This window comes from Pseudophryne corroboree, chromosome 9 (assembly GCF_028390025.1).
Source record: "Pseudophryne corroboree isolate aPseCor3 chromosome 9, aPseCor3.hap2, whole genome shotgun sequence".
Classification (NCBI taxonomy): domain Eukaryota; kingdom Metazoa; phylum Chordata; class Amphibia; order Anura; family Myobatrachidae; genus Pseudophryne; species Pseudophryne corroboree.
The window spans coordinates 427,102,581-427,120,652 of record NC_086452.1 but is presented as its reverse complement, the minus strand read 5'-3'; the positions used below and the strand labels follow the sequence as shown (position 1 = coordinate 427,120,652).

Genomic DNA, 18,072 nt, shown 5'->3' with positions numbered 1-18,072 from the left:
AAGTCACCTGTGGCCAAGCATGGATATACTTAAAACCTGGAGCATTGGTGGCGCCTTGAACCACTGCGCTAGGAAATGAAAGGGATATTTTCAGCGGTCGTATAAACTGCACAAATGAACTATGAAGTAATTTTGTAATGCCAATAAGGATTAATGCAATGTGTTTTTAAAGTGACATCTCTTATAAAAAAAAAATAAGATTTTACTTACCGGTAAATCTATTTCTCGTAGTCCGTAGTGGATGCTGGGGACTCCGTAAGGACCATGGGGAATAGACGGGCTCCGCAGGAGACTGGGCACTCTAAGAAAGATTTAGTACTACTGGTGTGCACTGGCTCCTCCCTCTATGCCTCTCCTCCAGACCTCAGTTAAGGAAACTGTGCCCGGAAGAGCTGACATTACAAGGAAAGGATTTTGGAATCCAGGGTAAGACTCATACCAGCCACACCAATCACACCGTATAACTTGTGATAAACTTACCCAGTTAACAGTATGAACAAACAACAGAGCATCAACCAATGGATGCCAACATAACATAACCCTTTATTAAGCAATAACTATATACACGTATTGCAGAAAGTCCGCACTTGGGACGGGCGCCCAGCATCCACTACGGACTACGAGAAATAGATTTACCGGTGAGTAAAATCTTATTTTCTCTAACGTCCTAGTGGATGCTGGGGACCATGGGGATTATACCAAAGCACCCAAACGAGCGGGAGAGTGCGGATGACTCTGCAGCACCGAATGAGCAAACACAAGGTCCTACTCAGCCAGGGTATCAAACTTGTAGAATTTTGCAAATGTGTTTGAACCCGACCAAGTAGCAGCTCGGCAAAGCTGTAATGCCGAGACCCCTCGGGCAGCCGCCCAAGAAGAGCCCACCTTCCTTGTGGAATGGGCTTTCACTGATTTTGGATGCGGCAATCCAGCCGCAGAATGAGCCTGCTGAATCGTGTTACAGATCCAGCGAGCAATAGTTTGCTTTGAAGCAGGAGCACCCAGCTTGTTGGATGCATACAGGATAAACAGCGAGTCAGTCTTCCTGACTCCAGCCGTTCTGGTTACATAAACCTTCAAAGCCCTGACTACGTCCAGCAACTTGGAGTCCTCCAAGTCACGAGTAGCCGCAGGCACCACAATAGGTTGGTTCAAATGAAAAGATGACACCACCTTTGGCAGAAATTGCGGACGAGTCCGCAATTCTGCCCTGTCCATATGGAAAACCAGATAGGGGCTTTTACATGACAAAGCCGCCAATTCTGACACCCGCCTAGCCGAAGCGAAGGCCAACAGCATGACCACTTTCCATGTGAGATACTTTAGCTCCACGGTCTTAAGTGGCTCAAACCAGTGGGATTTCAGGAAACCCAACACCACGTTAAGATCCCAAGGTGCCACTGGTGGCACAAAATAAGAATTTACTTACCGATAATTCTATTTCTCGTAGTCCGTAGTGGATGCTGGGGACTCCGTCAGGACCATGGGGAATAGCGGCTCCGCAGGAGACAGGGCACAAAAGTAAAAGCTTTAGGATCAGGTGGTGTGCACTGGCTCCTCCCCCTATGACCCTCCTCCAAGCCTCAGTTAGGATACTGTGCCCGGACGAGCGTACACAATAAGGAAGGATTTTGAATCCCGGGTAAGACTCATACCAGCCACACCAATCACACTGTACAACCTGTGATCTGAACCCAGTTAACAGCATGATAACAGCGGAGCCTCTGAAAAGATGGCTCACAACAATAATAACCCGATTTTTGTAACAATAACTATGTACAAGTATTGCAGACAATCCGCACTTGGGATGGGCGCCCAGCATCCACTACGGACTACGAGAAATAGAATTATCGGTAAGTAAATTCTTATTTTCTCTGACGTCTTAAGTGGATGCTGGGAACTCCGTCAGGACCATGGGGATTATACCAAAGCTCCCAAACGGGCGGGAGAGTGCGGATGACTCTGCAGCACCGAGTGAGAGAACTCCAGGTCCTCCTCAGCCAGGGTGTGCCCCTGACCAAGTAGCAGCTCGGCAAAGTTGTAAAGCCGAGACCCCTCATGCAGCCGCCCAAGATGAGCCCACCTTCCTTGTGGAATGGGCATTTACATATTTTGGCTGTGGCAGGCCTGCCACAGAATGTGCAAGCTGAATTGTACTACACATCCAACTAGCAATCGTCTGCTTAGAAGCAAGAGCACCCAGTTTGTTGGGTGCATACAGGATAACAGCAAGTTAGTTTTCCTGACTCCAGCCGTCCTGGAAACCTATATTTTCAGGGCCCTGACAACATCTAGCAACCTGGAGTCCTCCAAGTCCCTAGTAGCCGCAGGTACCACAATAAGCTGGTTCAGGTGAAACGCTGGCACCACCTTAGGGAGAAACTGGGGACGAGTCCGCAGCTCTGCCCTGTCCGAATGGACAATCAGATATGGGCTTTTGTGAGACAAAGCCGCCAATTCTGACACTCGCCTGGCCGAGGCCAGGGCCAACCTCATGGTCACTTTCCATGTGAGATATTTCAAATCCACAGATTTGAGCGGTTTAAACCAATGTGATTTGAGGAATCCCAGAACTACGTTGAGATCCCACAGTGCCACTGGAGGCACAAAAGGGGGTTGTATATGCAGTACTCCCTTGACAAACTTCTGGACTTCAGGAACTGAAGCCAATTCTTTCTGGAAGAAAATCGACAGGGCCGAAATTTGAACCTTAATGGACCCCAATTTGAGGCCCATAGACACTCCTGTTTGCAGGAAATGCAGGAATCGACCGAGTTGAAATTTCTTCGTGGGGCCTTCCTGGCCTCACACCACGCAACATATTTTCGCCACATGTGGTGATAATGTTGTGCGGTCACCTCCTTCCTGGCTTTGACCAGGGTAGGAATGACCTCTTCCGGAATGCCTTTTTCCCTTAGGATCCGGCGTTCAACCGCCATGCCGTCAAACGCAGCCGCGGTAAGTCTTGGAACAGACATGGTACTTGCTGAAGCAAGTCCCTTCTTAGCGGCAGAGGCCATGAGTCCTCTGTGAGCATCTCTTGAAGTTCCGGGTACCAAGTCCTTCTTGGCCAATCCGGAGCCACGAGTATAGTTCTTACTCCTCTACGTCTTATAATTCTCAGTACCTTAGGCATGAGAAGCAGAGGAGGGAACACATACACCGACTGGTACACCCACGGTGTTACCAGAACGTCCACAGCTATTGCCTGAGGGTCTCTTGACCTGGCGCAATACCTGTCCAGTTTTTTGTTCAGGCGGGACGCCATCATGTCCACCTTTGGTCTTTCCCAACGGTTCACAATCATGTGGAAGACTTCCCGATGAAGTCCCCACTCTCCCGGGTGGAGGTCGTGCTGAGGAAGTCTGCTTCCCAGTTGTCCACTCCCGGAATGAACACTGCTGACAGTTCTATCACATGATTTTCCGCCCAGCGAAGAATCCTTGCAGTTTCTGCCATTGCCCTCCTGCTTCTTGTGCCGCCCTGTCTGTTTACGTGGGCGACTGCCGTGATGTTGTCCCACTGGATCAATACCGGCTGACCTTGAAGCAGAGGTCTTGGTAAGCTTAGAGCATTGTAAATTGCTCTTAGCTCCAGTATATTTATGTGGAGAGAAGCCTCCAGACTTGATCACACTCCCTGGAAATTTTTTCCTTGTGTGACTGCTCCCCAGCCTTTCAGGCTGGCATCCGTGGTCACCAGGACCCAGTCCTGAATGCCGAATCTGTGGCCCTTTAGTAGATGAGCACTCTGCAGCCACCACAGAAGAGACACCCTTGTCCTTGGAGACAGGGTTATCCGCTGATGCATCTGAAGATGCGATCCGGACCATTTTTCCAGCAGATCCCACTGAAAAGTTCTTGCGTGAAATCTGCCGAATGGAATCGCTTCGTAAGAAGCCACCATTTTTCCCAGGACCCATGTGCAATGATGCACTGACACTTTTCCTGGTTTTAGGAGGTTCCTGACTAGCTCGGATAACTCCCTGGCTTTCTCCTCCGGGAGAAACACCTTTTTCTGGACTGTGTCCAGAATCATCCCTAGGAACAGCAGACGTGTCGTCGGAGACAGCTGCGATTTTGGAATATTTAGAATCCACCCGTGCTGTCGTAGAACTACTTAAGATAGTGCTACTCCGACCTCCAACTGTTCTCTGGACCTTGCCCTTATCAGGAGATCGTCCAAGTAAGGGATAATTAAGACGCCTTTTCTTTGAAGAAGAATCATCATTTCGGCCATTACCTTGGTAAAGACCCGGGGTGCCGTGGACAATCCAAACGGCAGCGTCTGAAACTGATAGTGACAGTTTTGTACCACGAACCTGAGGTACCCTTGGTGAGAAGGGCAAATTGGGACATGGAGGTAAGCATCCTTGATGTCCAGGGACACCATATAGTCCCCTTCTTCCTGGTTCGCTATCACTGCTCTGAGTGACTCCATCTTGATTTGAACCTTTGTATGTAAGTGTTCAAATATTTCAGATTTAGAATAGGTCTCACCGAGCCATCTGGCTTCAGTACCACAATATAGTGTGGAATAATACCCCTTTCCTTGTTGTAGGAGGGGTACTTTGATTATCACCTGCTGGGAATACAGCTTGTGAATTGTTTCCAATACTGCCTCCCTGTCGAAGGGAGACGTTGGTAAAGCAGACTTCAGGAACCTGCGAGGGGGAGACGTCTCGAATTTCCAATCTGTACCCCTGGGATACTACTTGTAGGATCCAGGGGTCCACTTGCGAGTGAGCCCACTGCGCGCTGAAACTCTTGAGACGACCCCCCACCGCACCTGAGTCCGCTTGTACGGCCCCAGCGTCATGCTGAGGACTTGGCAAAAGCGGTGGAGGGCTTCTGTTCCTGGGAATGGGCTGCCTGCTGCAGTCTTCTTCCCTTTCCTCTATCCCTGGGCAGATATGACTGGCCTTTTGCCTGCTTGCCCTTATGGGGACGAAAGGACTGAGGCTAAAAAGACGGTGTCTTTTTCTGCTGAGATGTGACTTGGGGTAAAAAAAAGGTGGATTTTCCAGCTGTTGCCGTGGCCACCAGGTCCGATGGACCGACCCCAAATAACTCCTCCCCTTTATACGGCAATACTTCCATGTGCCGTTTGGAATCTGCATCACCTGACCACTGGCGTGTCCATAAACATCTTCTGGCAGATATGGACATCGCACTTACTCTTGATGCCAGAGTGCAAATATCCCTCTGTGCATCTCGCATATATAGAAATGCATCCTTTAAATGCTCTATAGTCAATAAAATACTGTCCCTGTCAAGGGTATCAATATTTTCAGTCAGGGAATCCGACCAAGCCACCCCAGCGCTGCACATCCAGGCTGAGGCGATCGCTGGTCGCAGTATAACACCAGTATGTGTGTATATACTTTTTAGGATATTTTCCAGCCTCCTATCAGCTGGCTCCTTGAGGGCGGCCGTATCTGGAGACGGTAACGCCACTTGTTTTGATAAGCGTGTGAGCGCCTTATCCACCCTAAGGGGTGTTTCCCAACGCGCCCTAACTTCTGGCGGGAAAGGGTATAACGCCAATAATTTTCTATCGGGGGAAACCCACGCATCATCACACACTTCATTTAATTTATCTGATTCAGGAAAAACTACAGGTAGTTTTTTCACACCCACATAATACCCTCTTTTGTGGTACTTGTAGTATCAGAAATATTTAACACCTCCTTCATTGCCCTTAACATGTAACGTGTGGCCCAAATGGAAAATACGTTTGTTTCTTCACCGTCGACACTGGAGTCAGTGTCCGTGTCTGTGTCGACCAACTGAGGTAAATGGGCGTTTTAAAGCCCCCGACGGTGTTTGAGACGCCTGGACAGGTACTAATTGGTTTGCCGGCCGTCTCAGGTCGTCAACCGACCTTGCAGCGTGTTGACATTATCACGTAATTCCTTAAATAAGCCATCCATTCCGGTGTCGACTCCCTAGAGAGTGACATCACCATTACAGGCAATTGCTCCGCCTCCTCACCAACATCGTCCTCATACATGTCGACACACACGTACCGACACACAGCACACACACAGGGAATGCTCTGATAGAGGACAGGACCCCACTAGCCCTTTGGGGAGACAGAGGGAGAGTTTGCCAGCACACACCAAAACGCTATATTATACAGGGACAACCTTATATAAGTGTTTTCCCTTATAGCATCTTAATATATAATAATATCGCCAAATAAGTGTCCCCCCTCTCTGTTTTAACCCTGTTTCTGTAGTGCAGTGCAGGGGAGAGCCTGGGAGCCTTCCTAGCAGCGGAGCTGTGTAGGAAAATGGCGCTGTGTGCTGAGGAGAATAGGCCCCGCCCCCTTTTCGGTGGGCTTCTTCTCCCGTTTTTCTGACAACCTGGCAGGGGTTAAATACATCCATATAGCCCCAGGGGCTATATGTGATGTATTTTTAGCCAGCATAGGTACTTTCATTGCTGCCCAGGGCGCCCCCCCAAGCGCCCTGCACCCTCAGTGACCGTTGGTGTGAAGTGTGCTGAGAGCAATGGCGCACAGCTGCAGTGCTGTGCGCTACCTCATGAAGACTGAGAAGTCTTCAGCCGCCGATTTCTGGACCTCTTCTCTCTTCAGCATCTGCAAGGGGGTCGGCGGCGCGGCTCCGGTGACCCATCCAGGCTGTACCTGTGATCGTCCCTCTGGAGCTAGTGTCCAGTAGCCTAAGAAGCCAATCCATCCTGCACGCAGGTGAGTTCACTTCTTCTCCCCTAAGTCCCTCGTTGCAGTGAGCCTGTTGCCAGCAGGACTCACTGAAAATAAAAAACCTAACAAAACTTTTACTCTAAGCAGCTCTTTAGGAGAGCCACCTAGATTGCACCCTTCTCGGCCGGGCACAAAAACCTAACTGAGGCTTGGAGGAGGGTCATAGGGGGAGGAGCCAGTGCACACCACCTGATCCTAAAGCTTTTACTTTTGTGCCCTGTCTCCTGCGGAGCCGCTATTCCCCATGGTCCTGACGGAGTCCCCAGCATCCACTTAGGACGTCAGAGAAAAGGGGGTTGAATATGCAGCACTCCCTTAACAAACGTCTGAACCTCAGGAAGTGAAGCCAGTTCTTTTTGAAAGAAAATGGATAGGGCCGAAATCTGGACCTTTATGGACCCTAATTTTAGGCCCATAGTCACTCCTGACTGTAGGAAGTGCAGGAATCGGCCCAGCTGGAATTCCTCTGTAGGGGCCTTCCTGGCCTCACACCAAGCAACATATTTTCGCCATATACGGTGATAATGCTTTGCTGTCACGTCCTTCCTAGCCTTTATCAGCGTAGGAATAACTTCATCCGGAATGCCTTTTTCCGCTAGGATCCGGCGTTCAACCGCCATGCCGTCAAACGCAGCCGCGGTAAGTCTTGGAACAGACAGGGCCCTTGTTGCAACAGGTCCTGTCTGAGAGGCAGAGGCCATGGGTCCTCTGTGAGCATTTCTTGCAGTTCCGGGTACCAAGTCCTTCTTGGTCAATCCGGAACAATGAGTATTGTTCTCACTCTTCTTTTCCTTACGATTCTCAGCACCTTGGGTATGAGAGGAAGAGGAGGAAACATACAGACCGTCTGGAACACCCACGGTGTTACTAGTGCGTCCACAGCTATCGCCTGAGGGTCCCTTGACCTGGCGCAATACCTTTTTAGCTTTTTGTCCACCTGTGGCAGTTCCCATCGATTTGCAATCTGCGTGAAGACTTCCTGATGAAGTCCCCACTCTCCCGGGTGGAGGTCGTGTCTGCTGAGGAAGTCTGCTTCCCAGTTGTCCACTCCCGGAATGAACACTGCTGACAGTGCTTGCACGTGATTCTTCGCCCACCGAAGAATCCTGGTGGCTTCCGCCATTGCCACCCTGCTTCTTGTGCCGCCCTGGCGGTTTACATGGGCCACTGCAGTGATGTTGTCTGACTGAATCAGCACTGGTTGGTTTCGAAGCAGAGGCTCCGCTTGACTCAGGGTGTTGTATATGGCCCTTAGTTCCAGGATATTGATGTGCAGACAAGCCTCCTGACTTGACCACAGCCCTTGGAAGTTTCTTCCCTGAGTGACTGCCCCCCATCCTCGGAGGCTTGCATCCGTGGTCACCAGGACTCAGTCCTGTATGCCGAACCTGCGGCCCTCGAGAAGGTGAGCACTCTGCAGCCACCACAGAAGAGACACCCTGGCTCTGAGGGATAGGGTGAGCAACCGATGCATCTGAAGATGCGATCCGGACCACTTGTCCAACAGATCCCACTGAAAGATCCTTGCATGGAACCTGCCGAAGGGAATGGCTTCGTATGACGCCACCATCTTTCCCAGGACTCGCGTGCAGTGATGCACCGACACCTGTTTTGGTTTTAGGAGGTCTCTGACCAGAGTCACGAGCTCCTGAGCCTTCTCCGCCGGGAGAAACACCTTCTTCTGGTCTGTGTCCAGAATCATGCCCAGGAAGGGCAGACGCGTCGTAGGAATCAGCTGCGACTTTGGAATATTCAGAATCCAGCCGTGCTGTTGCAACACTTCCTGAGAGTGTGCTACGCTGATCAGCAACTGCTCCCTGGACCTCGCCTTTATGAGGAGATCGTCCAAGTATGGGATAATTGTAACTCCTTGCTTTCGAAGGAGCACCATCATCTCCGCCATTACCTTGGTAAAAATCCTCTGTGCCGTGGACAGGCCAAACGGTAACATCTGGAATTGGTAATGACAGTCCTGTACCACAAACCTGAGGTACTCCTGATGAGGTGGATAAATGGGGACATGCAAGTAAGCATCTTTGATGTCCAGAGACACCATAAAATCCCCCTCTTCCAGGCTTGCAATGACCGCTCTGAGCGATTCCATTTTGAACTTGAACTTCTTCAGATAAATGTTCAGGGATTTTAAATTCAAAATGGGTCTGACCGAACCGTCCGGTTTCGGTACCACAAACATAGTGGAATAGTAACCCCTTCCCTGTTGAAGGAGGGGAACCTTTACCACCACCTGCTGGAGATATAACTTGCGAATCGCCGCTAACACTACCTCCCTTTCCATGGGGGAAGCTGGCAGGGCCGATTTTAGGTAATGGTGAGGTGGCGTCACCTCGAATTCCAGCTTGTATCCCTGAGATACAATTTGTATAGCCCAAGGATCCACCCGTGAGCGAACCCCCACTGATGGCTGAAATTTCGGAGACGCGCCCCCACCGCTCATGGCTCCGCCTGTGGAGCCCCAGCGTCATGCGGTGGATTTAGTGGAAGCCGGGGAGGACTTTTGTTCCTGGGAACTAGCTGCATGGTGCAGCTTCTTTCCTCTACCCCTGCCTCTGGCAAGAAAGGATGCACCTCTGACTTTCTTGCTTTTTTGTGAACGAAAGGACTGCATTTGGGTTATCAAATTATTGCAGCCACTGCCGCATAACCCACAGTGCCGTCACTATAGTGCCCTGAGGAAGCCTATAAGCGAAATGTGCATTGGCGAATAGCTAATGTGTCTTATGTGCAAAATACAAATGTTAATGTCAAACTAATTTATGTAATGTACCGTATGATATAGGACTTACTATGCAGACAGGTATAGCCAGTATATAGCACCGTACCATACGAGCGGCTTAACGGCCCGTTTAGCTGCAGAGTACACGGTGATATTTGTAGTTAGATATCAGTGACGGCACTGTGGGTTATGTGGCAGTGGCTGCAATAATTTGATAACCCTATCACAGAGGTGTCGTGTACAGCCGTAGATTATACACTGGTATCTGAGACTATATATCACGGCACTTTGGATTATACCACAGTGGCCATAAGAATTGAATACTAATATTTATCCCATGTAACTGCAGGCTCTATTATGACACAGTGATACAAGTATCTGTCACGGTACTGTAAATGTGCTATTTCGGCTTCAGCAACCCAGCAAATTAATAGTATCTGTATCTCGTAGAGTTGCGGAATACACGGAGATACCCTGTCATTAGGATCTGCTACGGCAAGATGCTCTAATTACGGTGGCTATGACCATTATAATAACACCTTGATATATGGTTATATAACATGGTACTCCTGGCTATACCACACTTGCTATTACACTAGAATTATCTTATTATATTAACGGTCAGACGGCGTGAGCCGCCCGCAGTCGCATTGTGATATTATAACTCCTATATCTGCCATAGCATGATAGCTACGGCAGCCATACCTATATAATACAGGGAACGGGCAGTCTCTTACAAAGTCATTATTAATACGAGACTGTATGACCAGCATTATAAGCAATAGTTGACAGTTTATATTGTAATTGCGAGTGACCGGATATAAGAATTCTAGTTGACAAATGTCTAGTGTTTCTTTTGCTTACATCATGTGATTAATTTATAGCAGTAAAACACGTGTTTACTCTATGCATCAGAACAATGCAGGCATAGTATTTAAAGTCTTACAGTATTCTGATTTGATTACCTATAGATCTCTCTTAGCGAACATTTAGTTTGAGCATATTATAGAGAGTGCAAAACGGTCTGTACATAATAGGACTACTTAATATCAATAGCACACAATGAATATGACACACTAGCTTTGTTTTTAATCTTTATTCACTTTATTTTCATTCTTATTCACTTTCCTTACTATTTTTTAATACTTCGCTTGACTCTGAATAAAGGACAATATAAGTCCGGTATATCAATTTAATTATATATAAAATAAATAAACTTCTATCGTGGCATATTGCCGTTATTTGAGAATATTACAGGGGTTTTAATGAATTCACAATAAAGAATTTATTTTAAAATATGTATATTGGGTTGTGTGCACCGCATTAGTAACTGATTTCTCTTTTCTCTCCCCTCTCTTTGGGGATTTGACCTTATACTTCAACCCAAATCAGTTGGTAGCACCTTTAATGACCTTGATATTTCTTTATGATTCATCCACTCATTGGTTAGAGTGGTATTCACTATTGAAAAGGTATCCCAATCGTATAATACTTGGATTACTCATATCTTGGTGCGGGTTACCCTCCAACTTGGATTAGAGCTGTACTCTCTCCATTGTTGGGAAATTTGCATGTCGACAAACGTACCGACACACCGCACACACACAGGGGATGCTCTAAATGAGGACAGGACCCCCACAAGGTCTTTTGGGGAGACAGAGTATGCCAGCACACACCCCAGCGCTATATAACCCAGGGATTACACAGTAACTTAGTGTTTACCCAGTAGCTGCTGTATAATGATAAATGCGCCTAAATTTATGTCCCCCCCCCCTCTCTTTTTTACCCTTTTTCTACCTTGAGACTGCAGGGGAGAGCCTGAGGAGCTGCCTCTCAGCGGAGCTCTAGAGAGAAAATGGCGCTGGTGAGTGCTGAGGAAGAAGGCCCCGCCCCCTCAGCGGCGGGCTTATGTCCCGCTTCTGTGTAAAAATAATGGCGGGGGCTCGTACATATATACAGTGCCCAGCTGTATATATGTGCCTTTTTGCCAAGAGGTATCATAATTGCTGCCCAGGGCGCCCCCCCCCTGCGCCCTGCACCCTACAGTGACCGGAGTGTGCGGGTAGTGTGGGAGCAATGGCGCACAGCTGCAGTGCTGTGCGCTACCTCATGTGAAGACAGGAGTCTTCAGCCGCCGATTTCGATGTCTTCTTGCTTCTGCCGGCTTCTGTCTTCTGGCTCTGCGAGGGGGACGGCGGCGCGGCTCCGGGAACGGACGACCAAGGTTAAGATCCTGTGTTCGAACCCTCTGGAGCTAATGGTGTCCAGTAGCCTAAGAAGCGCAACCTAGCCACAGATAGTAGGTTTGCTTCTCTCCCCTCAGTCCCACGTAGCAGGGAGTCTGTTGCCAGCAGAAGCTCTCTGAAAATACAAAACCTAAACTAAAATACTTTCTTATTAGCAAGCTCAGGAGAGCTCACTAAAAGCACCCAGCTCTGTCCGGGCACAGATTCTAACTGAGGTCTGGAGGTGGGGCATAGAGGGAGGAGCCAGTGCACACCAGTAGTACTAAATCTTTCTTAGAGTGCCCAGTCTCCTGCGGAGCCCGTCTATTCCCCATGGTCCTTACGGAGTCCCCAACATCCACTAGGACGTTAGAGAAGAGTGCTTACTAGTACATATATACTTACAAAAGCTAATGCAGCCATTAAGATGCATACTATTGTACCTCTCTGATCATCCATAAGCCGCCCTTACCCCAAGCATAACAATGCGCATGCGTACATAACGCAGACAGCTGCCGAAGTGTGCATATTCTCTAATTATGTCCTGCGCGGCCACTGTACATGACACTCACGCCAGGCAATATATTGAAATGGTAGCGTCTATGGACGTTTTTCCGTACGGTCCCGTAAGTTAGCTCCTAGCTGCACGCCGATTTCCCAGAGGGCAGTCACGGACACGACGTGACAAGCGGCGCTCCCTTCGGTTGGTTCTATAGCACCAGGGCGCCATAGGGTTTGTGTTATATCTTGTGCACAGAGTGACTGCGAGACCAGGAAAGGATACATATCCCAGCAACCCCCTGTAGGGGTGTGGTAGTGACGTAATATGCGTCAGCCTGCCAATAGCGTCTCTGTAATGAAGGCAGTGCATAAAGTACTGTAGTGTGTACTTAGCCTCCGGCAAAATGGCGCATGTCCGCCATGTTTGATGTGCTGGCCTGACTTGTATAACTATCCTGTCATGTCATGTGGGTAAGTCAGGCATGTCCAAACTGCGGCCCTCCAGCTGTTGAGAAACTACACATCCCAGCATGCCCTGACACAGCTTTAGCATTCTCTGACAGCAAAACTGTGTCAGGGCATGCTGGGATATGTAGTTTCACAACAGCTGGAGGGCCGCAGTTTGGAAATGCCTGGGGTAAGTGGTCCCTTTTTGACTGAATCATGCTGCAAATGATGTCCCAAGGGGACACACAGAAACCACTTAGTGTGATCATTGACTGCTGACCAGAGGGGAATAATGCCATTTTCAGTACATTTTTCCATAAAATAGATTAGCTATTTCGTCATCTTGTGCAGACTGCCTGGGAACTTTTTTGTTTTGCATTCTCTAATCCACTTAGCATTTGTGACATATATATTGTGGGGTTACTAACTGATGATGGTGCCTGTGTATAAGCCCTGTGGATGCAATACACAGTTAGCTCCAATCTAGTGCGTAGCAGGCTGATGGAAGAAAGGGTGATCCGCCTTTGGGGAATTACCCTGTGCAGCATGTCTACAATCCATAAATTACGTTATTTTTTTTTTATTTTAACTTTTCTTAGGAACCTGATTATTGCCGAAGAGCGTGAGGCCATTTACCAAGAACATTACATTATGGACAAAGCTAGAGGACCATCAGACATTATGTAATTTCCCCTCTAAAATAGCATGTAAGTAAAAGCCCCTTCCCATTGCTCTGTGCAAGGACCCAGGCTACGTTGACCAGACATGGGCCCTCATTCCGAGTTGATCGGTCGCAAGGCGAATTTAGCAGAGTTACACACGCTAAGCCGCCGCCTACTGGGAGTGAATCTTAGCTTCTTAAAATTGCGACCGATGTATTCGCAATATTGCGATTACTAACTACTTAGCAGTTTCAGAGTAGCTCCAGACTTACTCTGCCTGTGCGATCAGTTCAGTGCTTGTCGTTCCTGGTTGACGTCACAAACACACCCAGCGTTCGGCCAGGCACTCCCACCGTTTCCCCGGCCACTCCTGCGTTTTTTCCGGAAACGGTAGCGTTTTCAGCCACACGCCCCTGAAACGCCGTGTTTCCGCCCAGTAACACCCATTTCCTGTCAATCACATTACGATCGCCGGAGCGAAGAAAAAGCCGTGAGTAAAAATACTTTCTTCATAGTAAAGTTACTTGGCGCAGTCGCAGTGCGAACATTGCGCATGCGTACTAAGCGGATTTTCACTGCGATGCGATGAAAAATACCGAGCGAACAACTCGGAATGAGGGCCATGACCTTTATCTCTCTGTCATCCACTGGGGAACACTGGAACCATGTGATATAGATAGAAGTGACTCTCTTTCTGAAGTCATTGCTCCTCCCCCTTTATGTGCTTGCAGATGCAAAGCCTCTATTTTTATTTAGGTACCCATAGGAACAGGGCACCTCCCTGTATTGTGCTGCCTATGGCAGTATTTTAGCATATTGTTATCTTTTTGTGTTTAATTAACTTCAGCTGCTGTCACTGTTGAATACAGCCCCGCTCTCTCATCTTCCCCATTCCAAAAACTGCAATAGCTCTGGTCTTTGAACACCCATAATATAATATAACTAGGTGATTCATCGCGCCCTACGGGCGCTCTTCACACCGTCGTAAGGGGCTACGCCCCCTTAACCCTTGCACACCCTTGTGGCGTGGAATAATTTTATTTCATGGAGTATTACATCCAATCATAATTGTGTGAGTGGTTAAATATTGCACGGACAAAGGGCGTACAATGGTTAAGGGGTCGTAGCCCCTTGCAACGGCGTGAACAACGCACGCAGGGCCTGGTGAATCACCTAGTAGGTGCTTTGGTTGGGGAAGTAGGGGGTGCGGGGAAGAGGCGGATGGGATCCTGGGGTGCCACGGGAGGGGCGGTTGTGGTGGAGCCGCAGGTGGAGGAGGGTGCGTGTGTGCTGCGGGTGGTGGTCCGGAGCCGCTTTGGGTGGGGGAGGAGCAGTTGCGGGGTTGCCCCAGGTGGGGGAGGGGTGGATGCGGTGGTGCGGCGGGAGGTACGGGTGCGGGGTCGCTGCGGGTGGGGGAGGGGGTCCGGAGCTATCGCGGGTGCTGGAGGGGAAGTGTGGGGGTGCCGCGGATGGGGCTCGGAGGTACTGTGAGTTGGGGAGGGGCGGGTAATGATTCTCCTCCTGTCAGAAGCTAAGCTGCTGTCCTCCCTTTGGCAGTGGCTCTCCTGGAGACTCACACAGCAGCCAGTCACTATTGTTTGCGCCGGTGTCCCAATGCGCCGCATTACAGGGAAGAAGATGCACTCAATAAACTACAGCTCCCAGCAGCCCTAAGGGGCGGAATGCTTCGGCGCTAAGGGCTGCTGGGAGCTGTAGTTTATGTAGTGCGTCTACTTCCCTGTAATGCGGCGCGCTGGGACACTGGTGATAATAATAGTGACTGGCAGAACTGACTGCCTGAATCAATATAAAAGGTGAGAGTGCTGTGCAGTGTGTGTGTGTTTGTATATATATGTGTCGTGTGTGTGTGTGTGTGTGTGTGTGTGTGTGTGTGTGTGTGTGTGTGTATGTGTGACTGTCTGCATAATGTGTGTAAGCGTCACTGGTACAGGGGGCGTTACGTGTGTAAGCGTCACTGGTACAGGGGGCGTTATGTGTGTAAGCGTCACTGGTACAGGGGGCGTTACGTGTGTAAGCGTCACTGGTACAGGGGGCGTTATGTGTGTAAGCGTCACTGGTACAGGGGGCATTACGTGTGTAAGCGTCACTGGTACAGGGGGCGTTATGTGTGTAAGCGGTACTGGTAGAGGGGGCATTACGTGTGTAAGCGTCACTGGTACAGGAGGCATTACGTGTCTAAGCGGCACTGGTACAGGGGGCATTACGTGTCTAAGCGGCACTGGTACAGGGGGCATTATGTGTGTAAGCGGCACTGGTACAGGGGGCGTTGCGTGTGTAAGCGGCACTGGTACAGGGGGCGTTACGTGTGTAAGCGGTACTGGTAGAGGGGGCATTACGTGTGTAAGCGTCACTGGTACGGGGGGGGGGGGGCGTTATGTGTGTAAGCGGTACTGGTAGAGGGGGCATTACGTGTGTAAGCATCACTGGTACAGGAGGCATTACGTGTCTAAGCGGCACTGGTACAGGGGGCATTACGTGTCTAAGCGGCACTGGTACAGGGGGCATTATGTGTGTAAGCGGCACTGGTACAGGGGGCGTTACGTGTGTAAGAGGCACTGGTACAGGGGGCGTTACGTGTGTAAGTGTCACTGGTACAGGTGGCGTTACGTGTGTAAGCGGTACTGGTAGAGGGGGCATTACGTGTGTAAGCGTCACTGGTACAGGGGGGGCGTGACATGTGTAAGTGTCACTGGTTAAGGGGGCGTTACATGTGTAAGTGTCTCTACTACAGGGGTCATTATGTGCGCTGTGCGTTTGTAAAGTATGCAAGGGTGAAAATTTATAGTTTGCAGGGGGGCGCTGAACACTCTAGCAACGGCCCTGACTGCACACCCACTGTACTGCGCTGCACTGTCACCTTTTACATTGATTCAGAGTCCAGACATTACCCTCCGCGATATCACCCCCTCTATCCGCTACATTAACCATCTCGGGGCTTCCAGGCCGGCAGCCCAGGTGCTGTGTTGCAGAGTCAGGGCCTCTGGGGATCTGGGCGCGGCTGTGGCGGGGAGGCACTTCTGTGACATCACACGCAGAGGAGGCTCCGGGGCTCAGAGAGTATGCGGTGCAGGGAGGCCTATGAAAGCCTTCCGCTGCGCCGCTTTCATACACATCTATGCCGGTGGCCGCAGCAGCTTTTTTTCCACCTGCGGCGCGGCTAGGGAGTGGGGATTGTTGCTGCCGGAGGGGGCAGGTGGACTGGCAGCAATACATTGGTGGTCATTCCAAGTTGATAGTTCGCTAGCAGTTTTTAGCAGCCGTGCAAACGCTATGCCGCCGCCCACTGGGAGTGTATTTTAGCTTAGCAGAAGTGTAAACGAAGGGATCGGAGAGCGGGTCCAAAAATATTTTGTGCAGTTTCAGAGTAGCTTCAGACCTACTCGGCGCTTGCGATCACTTCAGACCATTCAGTTCCTGATTTGACGTCATGAACACGCCCTGCGTTCGCCCAGCCACGCCTGCGTTTTTCCGAACACTCCCTGAAAACGGTCAGTTGACACCCAGAAACGCCCTCTTCCTGTCAATCACTCTGCGGCTACCTTTGCGACTGAAAAGTATCGCTAGACCCTGTGTAAAACGACATCGTTCGTTGTAATAGTATGCCGCACGTGCGCATTGCGCTGCATACGCATGCGCAGAAGTGCCGAGTTTTTGCCTGATCGCTGCACAGCGAACGAATGCAGCTAGCGATCAACTTGGAATGACCCCCATAGGACGCTGCAGTAAAAGGATGTTTCTCTGACGTCCTAGTGGATGCTGGGAACTCCGTAAGGACCATGGGGAATTGCGGCTCCGCAGGAGACTGGGCACAAAAGTAAAAGCTTTATGACTAGCTGGTGTGCACTGGCTCCTCCCCCTATGACCCTCCTCCAAGCCTCAGTTAGATTTTTGTGCCCGGCCGAGAAGGGTGCATGCTAGGTAGCTCTCCTGAGCTGCTTAGAGTAAAAGTTTTAAATAGGTTTTTTATTTTCAGTGAGACCTGCTGGCAACAGGCTCACTGCATCGTGGGACTAAGGGGAGAAGAAGCGAACTCACCTGCATGCAGAGTGGATTGGGCTTCTTGGCTACTGGACATTAGCTCCAGAGGGACGATCACAGGCTCAGCTTGGATGGGTCCCGGAGCCGCGCCGCCGGCCCCCTTACAGAGCCAGAAGATCGAAGAGGTCCGGAAAAATCGGCGGCAGAAGACGTTCCTGTCTTCAATAAGGTAGCGCACAGCACTGCAGCTGTGCGCCATTGCTCTCAGCACACTTCACACTCCGGTCACTGAGGGTGCAGGGCGCTGGGGGGGAGCGCCCTGAGACGCAATAAAACACGTTTTAAACCTTATATGGCTAAAGAAATGCATCACATATAGCTCCTGGGCTATATGGATGCATTTAACCCCTGCCAGTTTTCCTAAAAAATGCGGGAGAAAAGGCAGCCGAAAAGGGGGCGGAGCCTATCTCCTCAGCACACAAGCGCCATTTTCCCTCACAGCTCCGCTGGAAGGACGGCTCCCTGACTCTCCCCTGCAGTCCTGCTACAGAATCAGGGTAAAACAAGAGAGGGGGGGCACTAATTGGCAGATAATACAAATACAGCAGCTATAGAAGGGAGAAACACTTATATAAGGTTATCCCTGTATATATATATATAGCGCTCTGGTGTGCTGGCAAACTCTCCCTCTGTCTCCCCAAAGGGCTCGTGGGGTCCTGTCCTCTATCAGAGCATTCCCTGTGTGTGTGCTGTGTGTCGGTACGATTGTGTCGAC

The 18,072-nt window shown here is 49.9% G+C and overlaps 1 protein-coding gene across 5 annotated transcripts in view; it reads left to right on the top strand.

Moving 5' to 3' along the window:
- Positions 1 to 12,211: 12,211 nt before the first annotated feature.
- OGG1 (8-oxoguanine DNA glycosylase) overlaps positions 12,212 to 18,072 on the top strand; it is a 56,958-nt gene continuing 51,097 nt past the window's right edge. For 2 of the 5 annotated variants that reach the window (XM_063940988.1, XM_063940984.1), the window contains exons 1-2: positions 12,212 to 12,314; positions 13,236 to 13,343. The gene's annotated coding sequence lies outside the window, so the exon portion shown is untranslated. Of the gene's footprint in view, positions 12,422 to 12,587; positions 12,661 to 13,235; positions 13,344 to 18,072 lie in introns of those variants that run through there. The other 3 variants (XM_063940986.1, XM_063940985.1, XM_063940987.1) reach the window with 3 other exon arrangements.